Here is a 12,492-nt window from a genome sequence, read left to right as displayed (position 1 = left end):
TTCCCGCAGAGCAGGGAGCCCGATGCGGGGCTCAATCCCAGGACCCTGGGATCATGACCTGAGCCAAAGGCAGGCACTTAACAACTGAGCCACCCAGTCAACCCCAGAAAGAACATTTTTGTCTCTATTCAAGGATACTATTTTATAAGAGTAATACCAATAGTTATTTGTTTAGATATCCAAGGGGTGACAGGAACCTGTTATTAACTGGCACCATATTTTCTCATTTATTCTGGTTATGTTTAATAACTCTTTGTATATTGGCAATGGGCCCAATATCCAGGTGTTTTTTCCCCCCTTCTGACTGTAGTGTAGACTTTCCCCACAGAGAGATGACTCCAGACAGCTTCTGGGAAATAATATATTAGTAGTTCACAAAATTCATCCCATAGACTTTTTTTTTCCCACAAAGACTAAAGTTTTTACATAAAGTCTATATTTGGCTATAAGCCACATACAAATGGATTAATAAGCACAACATGTTTTCTACCTATCATCTATCTATCTATCATCTATCATTTATCTATTCATCATCTATCAAACTACAGGATTCATGATACTTCAGATGACCCCACCACCTGAAAACGAATAATGTCTATCAAATATTGGTTACTAGGTCACCGTGTTTCACACTGTGGGGTCATGACTCATAATAAACTAGTAAATGATAAAATCTATTGAGTGGGCAGCAAAGAACACACACACACTTACACACCCATTCACAAATAGAACAGACTAGAAAATACTAAAATACAGCACATGTAAAAAGAAGTATCATTTTGTAAAATTCTTGTTTCAGTTTTATATGTCTATTAATGCAATGAATGCTGGATAAAAAAATGCTTAAAAGCCTCTAATCTATGATAGGGATAGTAGAATACCTGATGTAATGAAATGATAAAAAATTGCACACATGTATATGCCTTATGAACTTAGGTAAATTATTTACCTTTTCTCAACATGTTTCTTCATAAGTAAAATGTGAATAATACAAAGTTAGCATTAAGGACAAACAAGAAAATGGGAACATGCTTGGAAAGTGTTTAAAACAGCATCTGGCAAATAGCAGATAAATGGTAGCTATTATTATTATAAAATTACACAGAACATAAGACTAGAATCAAAAAACTGTGACAGAGAGAAAATGTGCTTTAGGCTCCTGTATCAGAGACCCCTCGTGTACCACCCAGCCACCCTCTGGGCTCCCCTCAGCTGCAGGGGCCAGTCGTGGGTGGACTTGGACCAGAGCTGCTCCATGGGCTTCTCACACTCTGCCCCATGGTCTCCCAGGTGCCACAGTGAGAGACGTGTGTGGAAACCAAAGGGCAGGATAATGAACCCCTAGGGTCCAACCTTCACTGGAAGGTCTGGGAACTCATATGTAATTTCTTCTCCTTATCCTTTAGGCAGACAGTTCCAAGATTCACGTCACAAGTTTTCTTATAAGTTCCCACAGGATGCAGTTTCATCTGCTGGTAGCAGTAGACAACTTGGTAACACATCTTTATACTCCCTTCCCCCCCTTTCCTGTTTCTTTCTCCTGGATCTCCATTCCTCTTCCCTGGAATGACTTCCCAACTAAAGCACTGGCATGCAAACCCTTGTCTCAGGCTCTGCTTTGGAGGATATCCAAGCTAAGAAAGACTTCAGCCTTCTTCTTTAACACCCCATGATCCTCTTCCCACTCCTAGACACTTTCTTTGGTCATCAGAGAAAATGAATCCTGAGGAGCTCGACTCTCAGTAATGTAGCAACACACCTAGAATAACGTATTCTCTTGTTCCCAACCTCTAATGTGTTTTGTGAAGGATGGAAGTAGAGAGCAGAGAGACTAGAGATGTCTTCGACCTTATTAACTTGGAGAATATAGAAAACATGTTTTCTGAAAGATGGAAAACTGCTGGCAGAAAAATAGGTACCAAAAAGGATTTTTGATGTCAAGACAGATGGAACTAAGCTTTGATAAAGAATATTATTCTTCAACAGGGTGTGCATTGGCCTTGTTTGTAAAGAAAAAGCTGCATTTCTGCTCTGCCAGAATAGATGGCATATGCAAATCCTGTCTAATACTCCTTTTGTGGGAAGCCTGCATATTTGCCTTTACATGTTTGTTTCTGTCAAATGATTAGAAAGGAACTTGTTTGTTTATACCCCAAATAAGACAATGGAGAATTGTAATTATATTTCACCGCTGGCCCACAATTTCTGCCCTGGAGATGATAGTAAAAGGATGGAAACACCCCCACCCCTTCTTTGGAACTGAGAGCTGTGCTTTAGGCTATTGGCAAGATCTCTGTTATGCATCCCCCACCAACCATCAAATGGGCCCTAGGATTAAGATTCCTATCTTCAGGCTGAGGGCCAAAAACTATACAGTAATTGCAGCATGTTGCTTAGAGTTGTGCTTGATAAGGAATTAATGACATGTGAAACATCCTAACTAATTTTGGATATCTCCTGTTTCATTGCGATTAAAAGAAACAAAATGTAGATTGACCTGGTATTGGAGGTAGCCTAACTCCAGCAATCATGGGTCATCCTAAAAACCACACAGTGAGGTAAGACACCATAATTTCTATTTTAGAAAATATGGAAATTGAATCTCCAAGAGGAAATAATCTTCCTAGGGTGACATACTATGTGGGCAGCAGAACTTGCATTCATGCTCATGTCTGCCTGACTCTTCCACACCAGGCTACCCCCACTTCATGTTAGTATTTGTAGAGTGCTTGTTAGATGCTGGGTGTTCTGCTACATGGTTTTTTGTTTTTTGTTTTTTTTAAGATTTTATTTATTTTATTTTTTAGAGAGCAAGCAAGAGAGAAACAGCATGAGAGGGGAGAGGGTCAGAGGGAGAAGCAGGCTCCCTGCTGAGTCAGGAGCCCGATGTGGGACTCGATCCCAGGACCCTGGGATCATGACCTGAGCCGAAGGCAGACGCTTAACCATCTGAGCCACCCAGGCGCCCCTGTTCTGCTACATGTTTTGACAAGTATCTATTTCATTAGGGTCAGAATACCCACAGCTCCTGAATTTGTACAGGGCACCTGGTCACCTAGTTCATAGACACATTGACAAACTTCCTACTAGATGTGGCCAAAAGTCCAGGTTCTCACTAAGAGAATATGAGCAGTAGGAATGTGTTCAACTCTGACATCACTCCCTTAAAAGAAAATCATTTGTTCTCTACTCTCTTTTCCCCTTTTTCCTCAGCAAGAAGTTTGACACAGTGTCATTGAACCCAAGTCAACCATACAGACAAAACAAAGCCCCAGGAGGGGAGAGAATCCTGAGAGAAGGGAGGGAGTCCTGAGATGGCCTCGTGAACAGAAGCAACAACTCACTGTGGACAACCCACCTACCTCTGGGCTGTTCTGCAGAGAAAAATACCTGAATCACTTGCACAAACTGTATTTTTGGGTCTCGTCCTTGATATAGCTTAGCCTATAACCTGAATAATAAAACTCCAAGGAACTTTGCACACCTTATAAAAGAAAAACTGGAGTCAAAGACATTACATAATTTTCCAAAGTTCACATAGCTAGTAAATGACAGAGGTGGGATTTAAATCCAAGTCCAAACCCATTTTCAGGGCTTTTTCATCAAACTGTGTAACTGACTTAGAAAAGTGCTTCTCAAAATTTAACAGGTATTAGAACCTCCTAGAAATCTTATTACAATTCAGAGTCCTTCCCCAGACATTTGGATCAAGGAGGTCTTGGCCCAGAATTTGTAATTCTAACAAGCTGAGATTGCCTGTCTAGAGACCATGGTTTGAGCAGCACCGACAGCCCACTCCTTAAACAGGAATGGTAGATAAAAGAACTAGAGAAATTGGATTTTAATTAGAATATTAAGATATTTAAGTTCAAAAGGCAGAAACCCTGGGCATGACTGAAAGCAAAGGGGTAAAGAACTGAATAATGATGATGGCAATAGCAATGATACTAAAAGCCAGCATTTACTGTGTGGTGGGCACTGCTTTAAGTGTTAAATGCATATTAGATTCAATCCCCACATATACTCTATAAGGTAACTTAAAAATTGCCTCTTGGGGTGCCTGGGTGGCTCAGTCAGTTAAGCATCTGACTCAATGTCGGCTCAGGTCATGATCTCAGGGTCATGAATCGAGCCCTGCTGCGCACTAGGCATGGAGCCTGCTTAGGATTCTCTCCCTGTCCCTTTGCCCCTCCCCCTGCCCCCACTCTCAAATAAATAAATAAATAAATAAATAAATAAATAAATAAATAATTGCCTCTCATATATGAGCTAGCTGAGGCTTGAAGATATTAATTCCTGTGGCCATACAGTTACATGCTCACATTGGGAACATGAACTTATATCTGTCTGATCTCCAAACTGGAATTCCACTTCATCTCTGAATTTTACTACTTCCTTATTTGTCATGGTGCCTAATTTCAGAATCACAGCTCTTTAATACTCATTATTTTAATGTATACAAAGCTCATAAAGAGGACCCTGAGGTATACACCCTACTTCATTTCTCTAAAGATGCAATGTCTAACCTTGCACTGAGCCAGACCAGGCAAAATATACCTAGACTTCTCTAGGCTTCAGATATGCTCATCTGTTGTATGGTGGTACCTTGCAGATGTTATAAGGACTAAAGCTGGCATATGAAGACAGGCTCGGTTAATGGGAGACGTTACCAGTGTGAAGCAGCAAAGTCCCAGGGAAGTGAATGAAGACACATCCATTCCTAAACAGAGATCAAAGTCACTTCATACTGAGGGGAGGTAGAAAGCAACCTTAAACCAGCCATCCAATTCTTTAGTCTCAATGTCTTTTTCCATGCTGCGGCTATCAGAATAAAATCAAATTTCTAAGCACATCTGATTCTCTTCTGCCTCCTCCAAAACCTAGTGACACTTGGGCTCCTGGTTCTCCTTCCAGGCAGAACAGGTGAAACAATCATGTGGAGAGCACTTTAATCCCAGCCAAGACCAGAGCAGAGTAGACTTAGTGGAGATTGGTCTTGTCTGATAATTTGAAGTTTCCTAACTAACTTCAGGACCTCAGGATTTCAGTGAATGCTCTTTAAAAGTAACAAGTTTAAAGAGAGATTGTGTAATTCACACAGTGTTGAGATGAAGTGATTAAGAGAAGTGTTCTGAGCTAAGAACATGTGGATGTGTAACAGCATTTCCTAAAAAGTATCAGAGCTACTCAAGTGGTGGCCATAGCATTCTATATGTCAGAATCAACGCTAGAGGCTGAAAGTATTCATCCCCTGACATCTCAATTCCAAATCTAGAAACAAAGACAAGTCAAAATGGGTATGATTTTCTCCTAAAAAACCAATCTTTCCTTTTTATGTTAAAGCTGACTCAGGTCAGTTTGACTCAGTGATTTTCACCCTTCTAATTTAGTAAATTAACAATGTCAAGACTAACCTCAGTTAAGTTTATAAGACATAGGTCATGGATTTTGGATAAGGCACCAGATGACTGACATTGTTTCTAGACTGAAACAAAAAATGATTTTCTTGGAGTGCCTGGGTGTCTCTGTTGGTTAAGCATCTGCCTTCAGCTCAGGTCATGATCCTAGGGTCCTGGGATGGAGCCTGCATCAGGCTCTCTGCTCAGCAGGGAGTCTGCTTCTCCCTTTCCCTCTGCCTGCCGCTTCCCCTGCTTGTGCACTCTCTCTCTGTCAAATAAATAAATAAGATCTTTAAAAAAAATGATTTTCTCTATCTTTCTTCTTCCATATAGATCCTACCAAGTCTCTGCTGTAATCCTTGGTAGCATTACATACACAATTTTGTCTAGAATAATTTCTCTAGGGGCTAGGGATTGGATCATTTTCAAAATTTCTTGGGTGCAGGCCAGTGCTGTGATGATCATATATGTCCTATTATCTCTTTAAATGTCTCAAATGGGAGGCTCATAAGAGATTTGGTATTGAACAAATTCAGCTTCTAAGGTCATGAAGGACCCACAGCAATTCTGGTGGATGACCATTTGGACTTCGGTTATTGAAGGAATTCCAACTCCAGCTAGGCATGAGTCAGTCCTCTAGTTGAGATTAAGCTGAATATGAATTTGGAGAAGAAATAATGAAGGCCAGGGAATTTGATTTCCAAATTTAATTCCTTTGAATTTTGAAGACATTGGACTTTAACCTGCAAAAAGATTTATGCTTCAAAATTCATTTTCTACTCTGTATTGAGAAATACTTGTATCCAAATTTGTGGCACTTCTCGCTTGGCATTTATTATTAGAGTACTGTAATACTGTTATTGGATCTCTTTGAAGAACCTCTGATTGACAATGTTGGACAAGATGGCTGGATAAATTGGAGTGGAAAATAATGGCATTGAAATAAAATTAATGTGTTCTTTGGATCAATTTCAGAACCTTCTGGGGTCAGAAGTTGTACTGTCCACTAGTGGTTTCAGGATTATATCCAAAGAATTAGTAATTAATAATTTGAAAATATCCTCATGATGGTGAAAATAAGACTGGATTGAGAAATAACAGATCTGCATACATTAGGGAGACAGTCATATCACAGGTTGGTCATCAGCTTAATCGTTAAGTCTAATGTGTTAAGAAAACAAAAGCTGGGGAACGTGAGAGGGGAGGAATGTATCTTCTCCACTGCTGATGTTTCCTTCCAGGTGGAGGAAGCTCTGTAAGTATAACACCACTGACCTCCTTCCTCCCCAGAGAAGAGGAGGTGATTATTTTGTGGAAAAACTTGGGAAGAATAAAATGGGTGAGCTCAGCTCAATTTCTTCCTTTCTTTGTTGGGAATTATCTTGTCTGCAGAGATTATGTGCTCTTGCTTGCTTTCAGTCTTTCAAAGAGCATAATAGGAAAAGCCCTGACACCATCAGCAGGGAGGAGGAAGGGATACCACCTTTAGTGGTCTAGTGGGACAATTACTCATTGGATGAGTAACTCTCTTAATTCTGAAGTTCTTTACTAGAAACACATTTGCCTGCAAATATAAGCACAATATATTCTTTTCCAGTAATAAAGTTGATATTTTGGTCTCTCATTTGCCTTAATTTGGGTTATTTTTTAAATGGTTCAGAACTCACAAGAGTAAGTAGGGGTTCTATTTATTGTAGCTTCGTAATTTCGCCAAAACAGATTTTTTTTTCTTGCTACACCTTATAATTTCTTTTTATGTTATAAATTTGGTTTGAAGATCCTCACTGGTTTTAGCCATAGCCATTCCATGCCTAAAATGTGGTATGTCAGACACTATTAATTGTTTGCAATATCCATTTCCCCTTCTTTTTAGTACTAGAACTTTTAAGGTTTGGCTGGGTACAAAGCACTTAGCTAGCAACTACAGTTTCCCATCCTTACTGGTGTTGCACTGTGTTAAGATATGTTCAAAGAAATGTAAACAGAGGTAAAATGGACACTTCAGAGGCATGTCCTTAGAAGGAAGCCGTTGGTCCTACACATTTCCTTTCACTTTTCCTCAGATTAAGACACAGAAATAGTGATGGCAAGCGAGCTTCAGCCATGAGGACATAGACAACAGCACATTCTAACAGTGCAACTCAAAGCTGCAGTGCACAAGGAGATAAAAAGCTTGTACCATAATGTAATTGAAAATACTGCTTTCTTTATTACCAAAGTCTAGCTAAGAAGAAAAAATAGCTGGACAAAGCAAAGCAGTGTGCTTAGTTATGCAGTTATTTTGCATACTGGTGCAAGCTTCTTATCTTATTGAAGACCAGAAACAAAAAGTTGATGGACCATATTTTGAGTAGAACTACCCCAGAAGATGGGATAGCACTATAATTGAAGAAATCTGGCTCCCTTGAAGAACATGTGGAGCAGAGCCACCCTATCTCTGGGAAATACAGACAACTGGGACTTTTTTGTATAAGAACAAAAAAACCTCTCCTTATTTAAGATTCTGTTCTTTAGTCTCCATTAAAACAGCTGAAATAACATCTTAACCAATACCTTCTGGCAACAACTCTTCTATTAGTTTCATACTTTGTCACTAGACAGGTACCAAACCTGTCCCTGTTTCATCAGTATCATAAGGAAATGTGTAGGCTTGTTTGACTCCCTCTTTATCTTTTTTCCAATGGACTTTGACGTGAGTCCTTGGGTAGTGAGAAGAAGAAAAGTTAATTCAAATTATATTAACAATACAAAAATTATGATGGAAAGGCCTTTTCTTACTTGCCATTCTTCAATTGCACTAGAAAGTCTCATCTCATGTGACCATCAACATCCTTTGTTGAAGTTGGTCACTCCCTCTCCAAGACAAATTGACACACAGTGCATGAAGGAAAGTTGTCATATACAAAAGGTATCCTGAATTCCAAAAGTAAGCATTTGTTAAAATAGGAATTATCATGATGAAGTCACCAGTAGGTTAACCATTTAAAAATACTGATTTTTCAAATGCTGCATGCTGCACAGCTATATTATCTAAAGTCATGCTAGGCATGAAGGAGGAAGCCTCAGGCCCTGAGTGAAAATTATTTCATAAGAAAAAATGATTTCATAGGTCTTTAATTTATAAGTTAACTATTATTATTATTCAATTATCAAAATTTTGATCAACCAAAAAGGCAAGTCAGTATAATGCAACCTGCAGACCAAGGAGCCCAGAGTTAGATCTCAGAGCTACATCTGTGCTGGAAAATTTTATTTATCCAAGATAGATTAGAATTTTAGTACAGAGCTGATGCATTTCTAACACACATTTTACTTTCCATGTTTGCTTTTCTGTTTCTTTACCCCATACCATAAATTAGCATGGTCCAGTGCAAAGGTGACTGCTTTTAGAACTGGCAATTTGACTTTTCTTTCTGTGGTGACACTATTGTAGGGTCAAGAGCTTAGACCTAAGCTAATATGCAGTTATGGCCAGAGAAGCAGAAAGAATTCTGGATCTGAGGAGGGCTAGGATTCAATAAAGGAGTACCAGTCCACATAGAAACCTGCATAAGAAAAGTCCAAATAAGCAAATAGCTCCATGTTCAGTGGGAAGACTGAAAGTTGCCAGACCAATAAAGGCAGAATCAAGAGATTTCAAAGAAAAGTAATGTCTGCAAAAAGGCCAAAGAGGATGTCTATCACTCTATCCCCTTCCTCAATGACAGTAATTGGGCATCCATCCATTGACAATAGTACCTTTGTGTAAGCTATAGGATCTAGCACCATATGTCAAGGGACCTGAGAGGAGTCTTATTTTCCCATGCAGTACATAATAGGCATGTAGACCTTAGTCCCAGCTGTGTACTTTCAATGGGTTTTATCCTCACTCAGCCATGGTCCAGGAGCCCCTGAAAAACACTAACTTAGGCAACCAACACAGATAAGAGATCCTTTGTGGAGTCCAGAAGTCCGGTGGAGTAGTTCCAGCACACCACTAGAAGAAAAAGAAAATCTAACATTGGATACATTGAAGAGGGTAAGAAAAAGTTTGACTTTACCTATATCACCTCTAGCCCCAAATGGCACAGCCCAGTGCCAAGAGAGCCCTTCTCAGTCTCTAATTTCTCCCATGGGGGAAAGTGAGAATTTGTGAGTGAGCACATGGTTTCCCCAGCTATATGGGAAGCTGTCAAAGAGGTCCAGTTCTCTCTTGGCTCATCCAGAGTGCTGAGTTGTGAGCTGCATGTCTGGGGGTGGGGGTGGGGGGGGGCGTCAATGAGCCACTAGGAGAACAGACAAGGCTCTGAAAGTATAAAAGGGACAGAGACCTTACTAACCACATCACAGACTCCATCGAGAGGCCTATCCATGAGTCTTTCCCTTAAATCCCCCAACTGGCTCATGGGCACTCCCAACATTCTGCATGCTTCATCCATATACCCCATATAAATAAATGGCTCCCTGTGTATGCTCTCAATTCTCCAAAAGCAAGCTTTGGCAGACAGCTAATGAGCATGTGCAGAAAGCTGGCTGGAATCTATGTTCCTGGGAGAGATCACAATGAGCATTTAACAATGTCCTTGGGAAAGCAAAATGGAGGCTGTCAGCATCTAACCTAGTATGTTTTAGGATCAATAGAAGGCATACAATAGATTCATGAAAAGCTGTTCAACATCACTAATCATCAGGGAAATATAAATCAAAACCACAATGAGATATCACCTCACATCTGTTAAAATGGCTATCATCAAAAAGATAAGAGATATGTGTTAACAAGGATGTGGAGAAAAAGGAACCATTGTGCACTGTTGATGGGAATGTAAATTGGTCCAGCCACTGTGGAGAACAGAATGGAGGTTTCTCAAAAAAATTGAAAATAGAACTATAATATGATCCAGTAATTCCACTTCTGGGTGTATATCCAAAGGAAATGAAATAAGGATCTCAAAGAGATTTATTTCTGACTTTTATGTTCACTGTAGCATTATTCACAATGGCTAAGATATGGAAACAACCTAAGTGTCTACAGATGAATGGATAAAGAAGATATGGTATACATATTCAATGGAATATTCAGCTACAGAAAAGAAGGAAATACTGCAACAACATGGATGAGACTTTTGAGTATTAGGTTATGTGAAATAAGTCAGACAAAGAAAAATACTGTATGACATCATTTATATGTGGAGTCCAAAAAAGCTGAGCTCATAGAAACAGAGAGTAGAATGGTAGTTGCCAGAAACTGGGGGATAGGATACATGGGGAGATGCTGATTAAAGGGTACAAACTTCCAGTTAAAAGATGACTAAGTTCTAGGGATCTAACATATAGCATGGTAACAATAGTTAACAATGCTGTATTGTATATGTGAAAGTTGCTGAGAGTAGATCCTAAATGTTCTTACCACATGCAAAACAAAACAAAACAAATAGTAATCATGTGAGGTGATAGAGGTTAACCCCATTGTTTTATTCATTTCACAATATATGTGTATCAAATCTTCACATTGTACCCTTACTTAAACTTACACAATGTTATATGTCTGTTATATCTCAATAATGATGTAACAAAAAAAAAATTCAAAGTGAGAAGATTGACAGGGAAATGGCAGGGAAATAGGCTTATACAGAGAATAGATTTGAGAATAAGAACAGAGCTGGAGGTAGAGTTAAGTGAGTAAGACATTCATCATAGGAGCAAAATTTAAGGAGACCCCAAAAATCTCAGTAATATAGAGAAATAACACTTGAATGCAATATTTGAAAAATAAAAATGCACCCCAAAAATCTATGAACAAAATATCAATATTTTATAAAAACCAGGTCCAACTCTGTACTTGTACAGCCCTGCCTCACTTGCCTCACCCTAACCCTGGTCCTGTTGGACCCTTTCTTTATTTAAAACTCTGATAGAATTTTTTGCATTAATTTTATTTCTTAAAAATATTGCACTAAAGCATTAGTTATCTTGCTCACCGAATTGACTGATGCCCTCTTACATTTTACACCTGGGGTGAATGCCTCACTCAGCTTCATCGAAGTCTCAGCCCTGAACTAGGAGTCCAAATTCCTGCCTTACCCAGAGCATGAATGTGCTCTGCTATTTTAGAAAGAGGCATTTCTTGTTATTTATTTAATTCTGTAAAGTGGAAGACTTGGACTAGATGATTTCCACCATCCCTTCCAGCTGTGGCATTCTCCAGGTGGTCTGGGAAGGGGTCTAGGAAAAGGAGCTGGGGCATTACATGTATATGGATGTATAAGCATGCTGGCATCTGCAGGGGAAGCAGAGCTGATGGGTGAAGAGGTGGAGAGCTGAAAGCTGACAGCTGACTCCAGATGTCACCACTGAGTGCCTTACATTCAAGGCTTTGATTTTTCTTTTGTTTCTTGGATGCTGTGACAAACATTTAAACAGTGCTGGCATGAGATGGCAAAGGACAGAATGAGTCCCTGAGCAGCAGCTAAATGTCACTCTCCATCCCTGGTATTTGAAACACAAACAGAGCACCCAAGTGTAGAAAGTCGTGGCTGCTCTTGAGTGTTTGCTAAAAAGGCTCATTTCACATCCAGGGCCACATTCCAATGGAGCAGTCCTCAGCATTGCACAAAGTTCTTCCATCATTTCTCACTCCAGTGATGATTCCTGCCTGGTTATCAGTTTGGTTTTTCAGATGACTAGATTCCAAGCTATTGACAAGCAATAAGGGAGCAAGGACAAGGTCTCAGAGCTGAGCTATCATGGATTTAATTGCCTATGAGATGCTCTGGCTGAAAAGGGGGACAGGCGGGGCAGTTCCAGAATGCTGATGTGTTGATGCAGCTGTAATGAGGCAGGAAGAACATTGCTTCAAGGGTGTTTCCAAATGGGTTTATTTTGTTGAGATAAAGTCAGGAAAGGCAAGAGAGAGCCCTGCAAATTGTGTTTTTATGTTTAGAAATGATAGGCTGCCACTAATATATCTCTGCAAATCAGAGGAAACATGAACTAGTGTGCAACTCAGAAATACAGAGAAAGTGACTTCAGTCTCTATCACACCTGTTTAACCTTTCCTTTCTTCTTTCTTTCTTTCTTTCTTTCTTTCTTTCTTTCTTTCTTTCTTTCTTTCTTT

Source organism: Phoca vitulina, unplaced genomic scaffold (assembly GCF_004348235.1).
Source record: "Phoca vitulina isolate PV1807 unplaced genomic scaffold, GSC_HSeal_1.0 scaffold101, whole genome shotgun sequence".
Taxonomy (NCBI): domain Eukaryota; kingdom Metazoa; phylum Chordata; class Mammalia; order Carnivora; family Phocidae; genus Phoca; species Phoca vitulina.
This window is presented reverse-complemented; position numbering follows the sequence as displayed.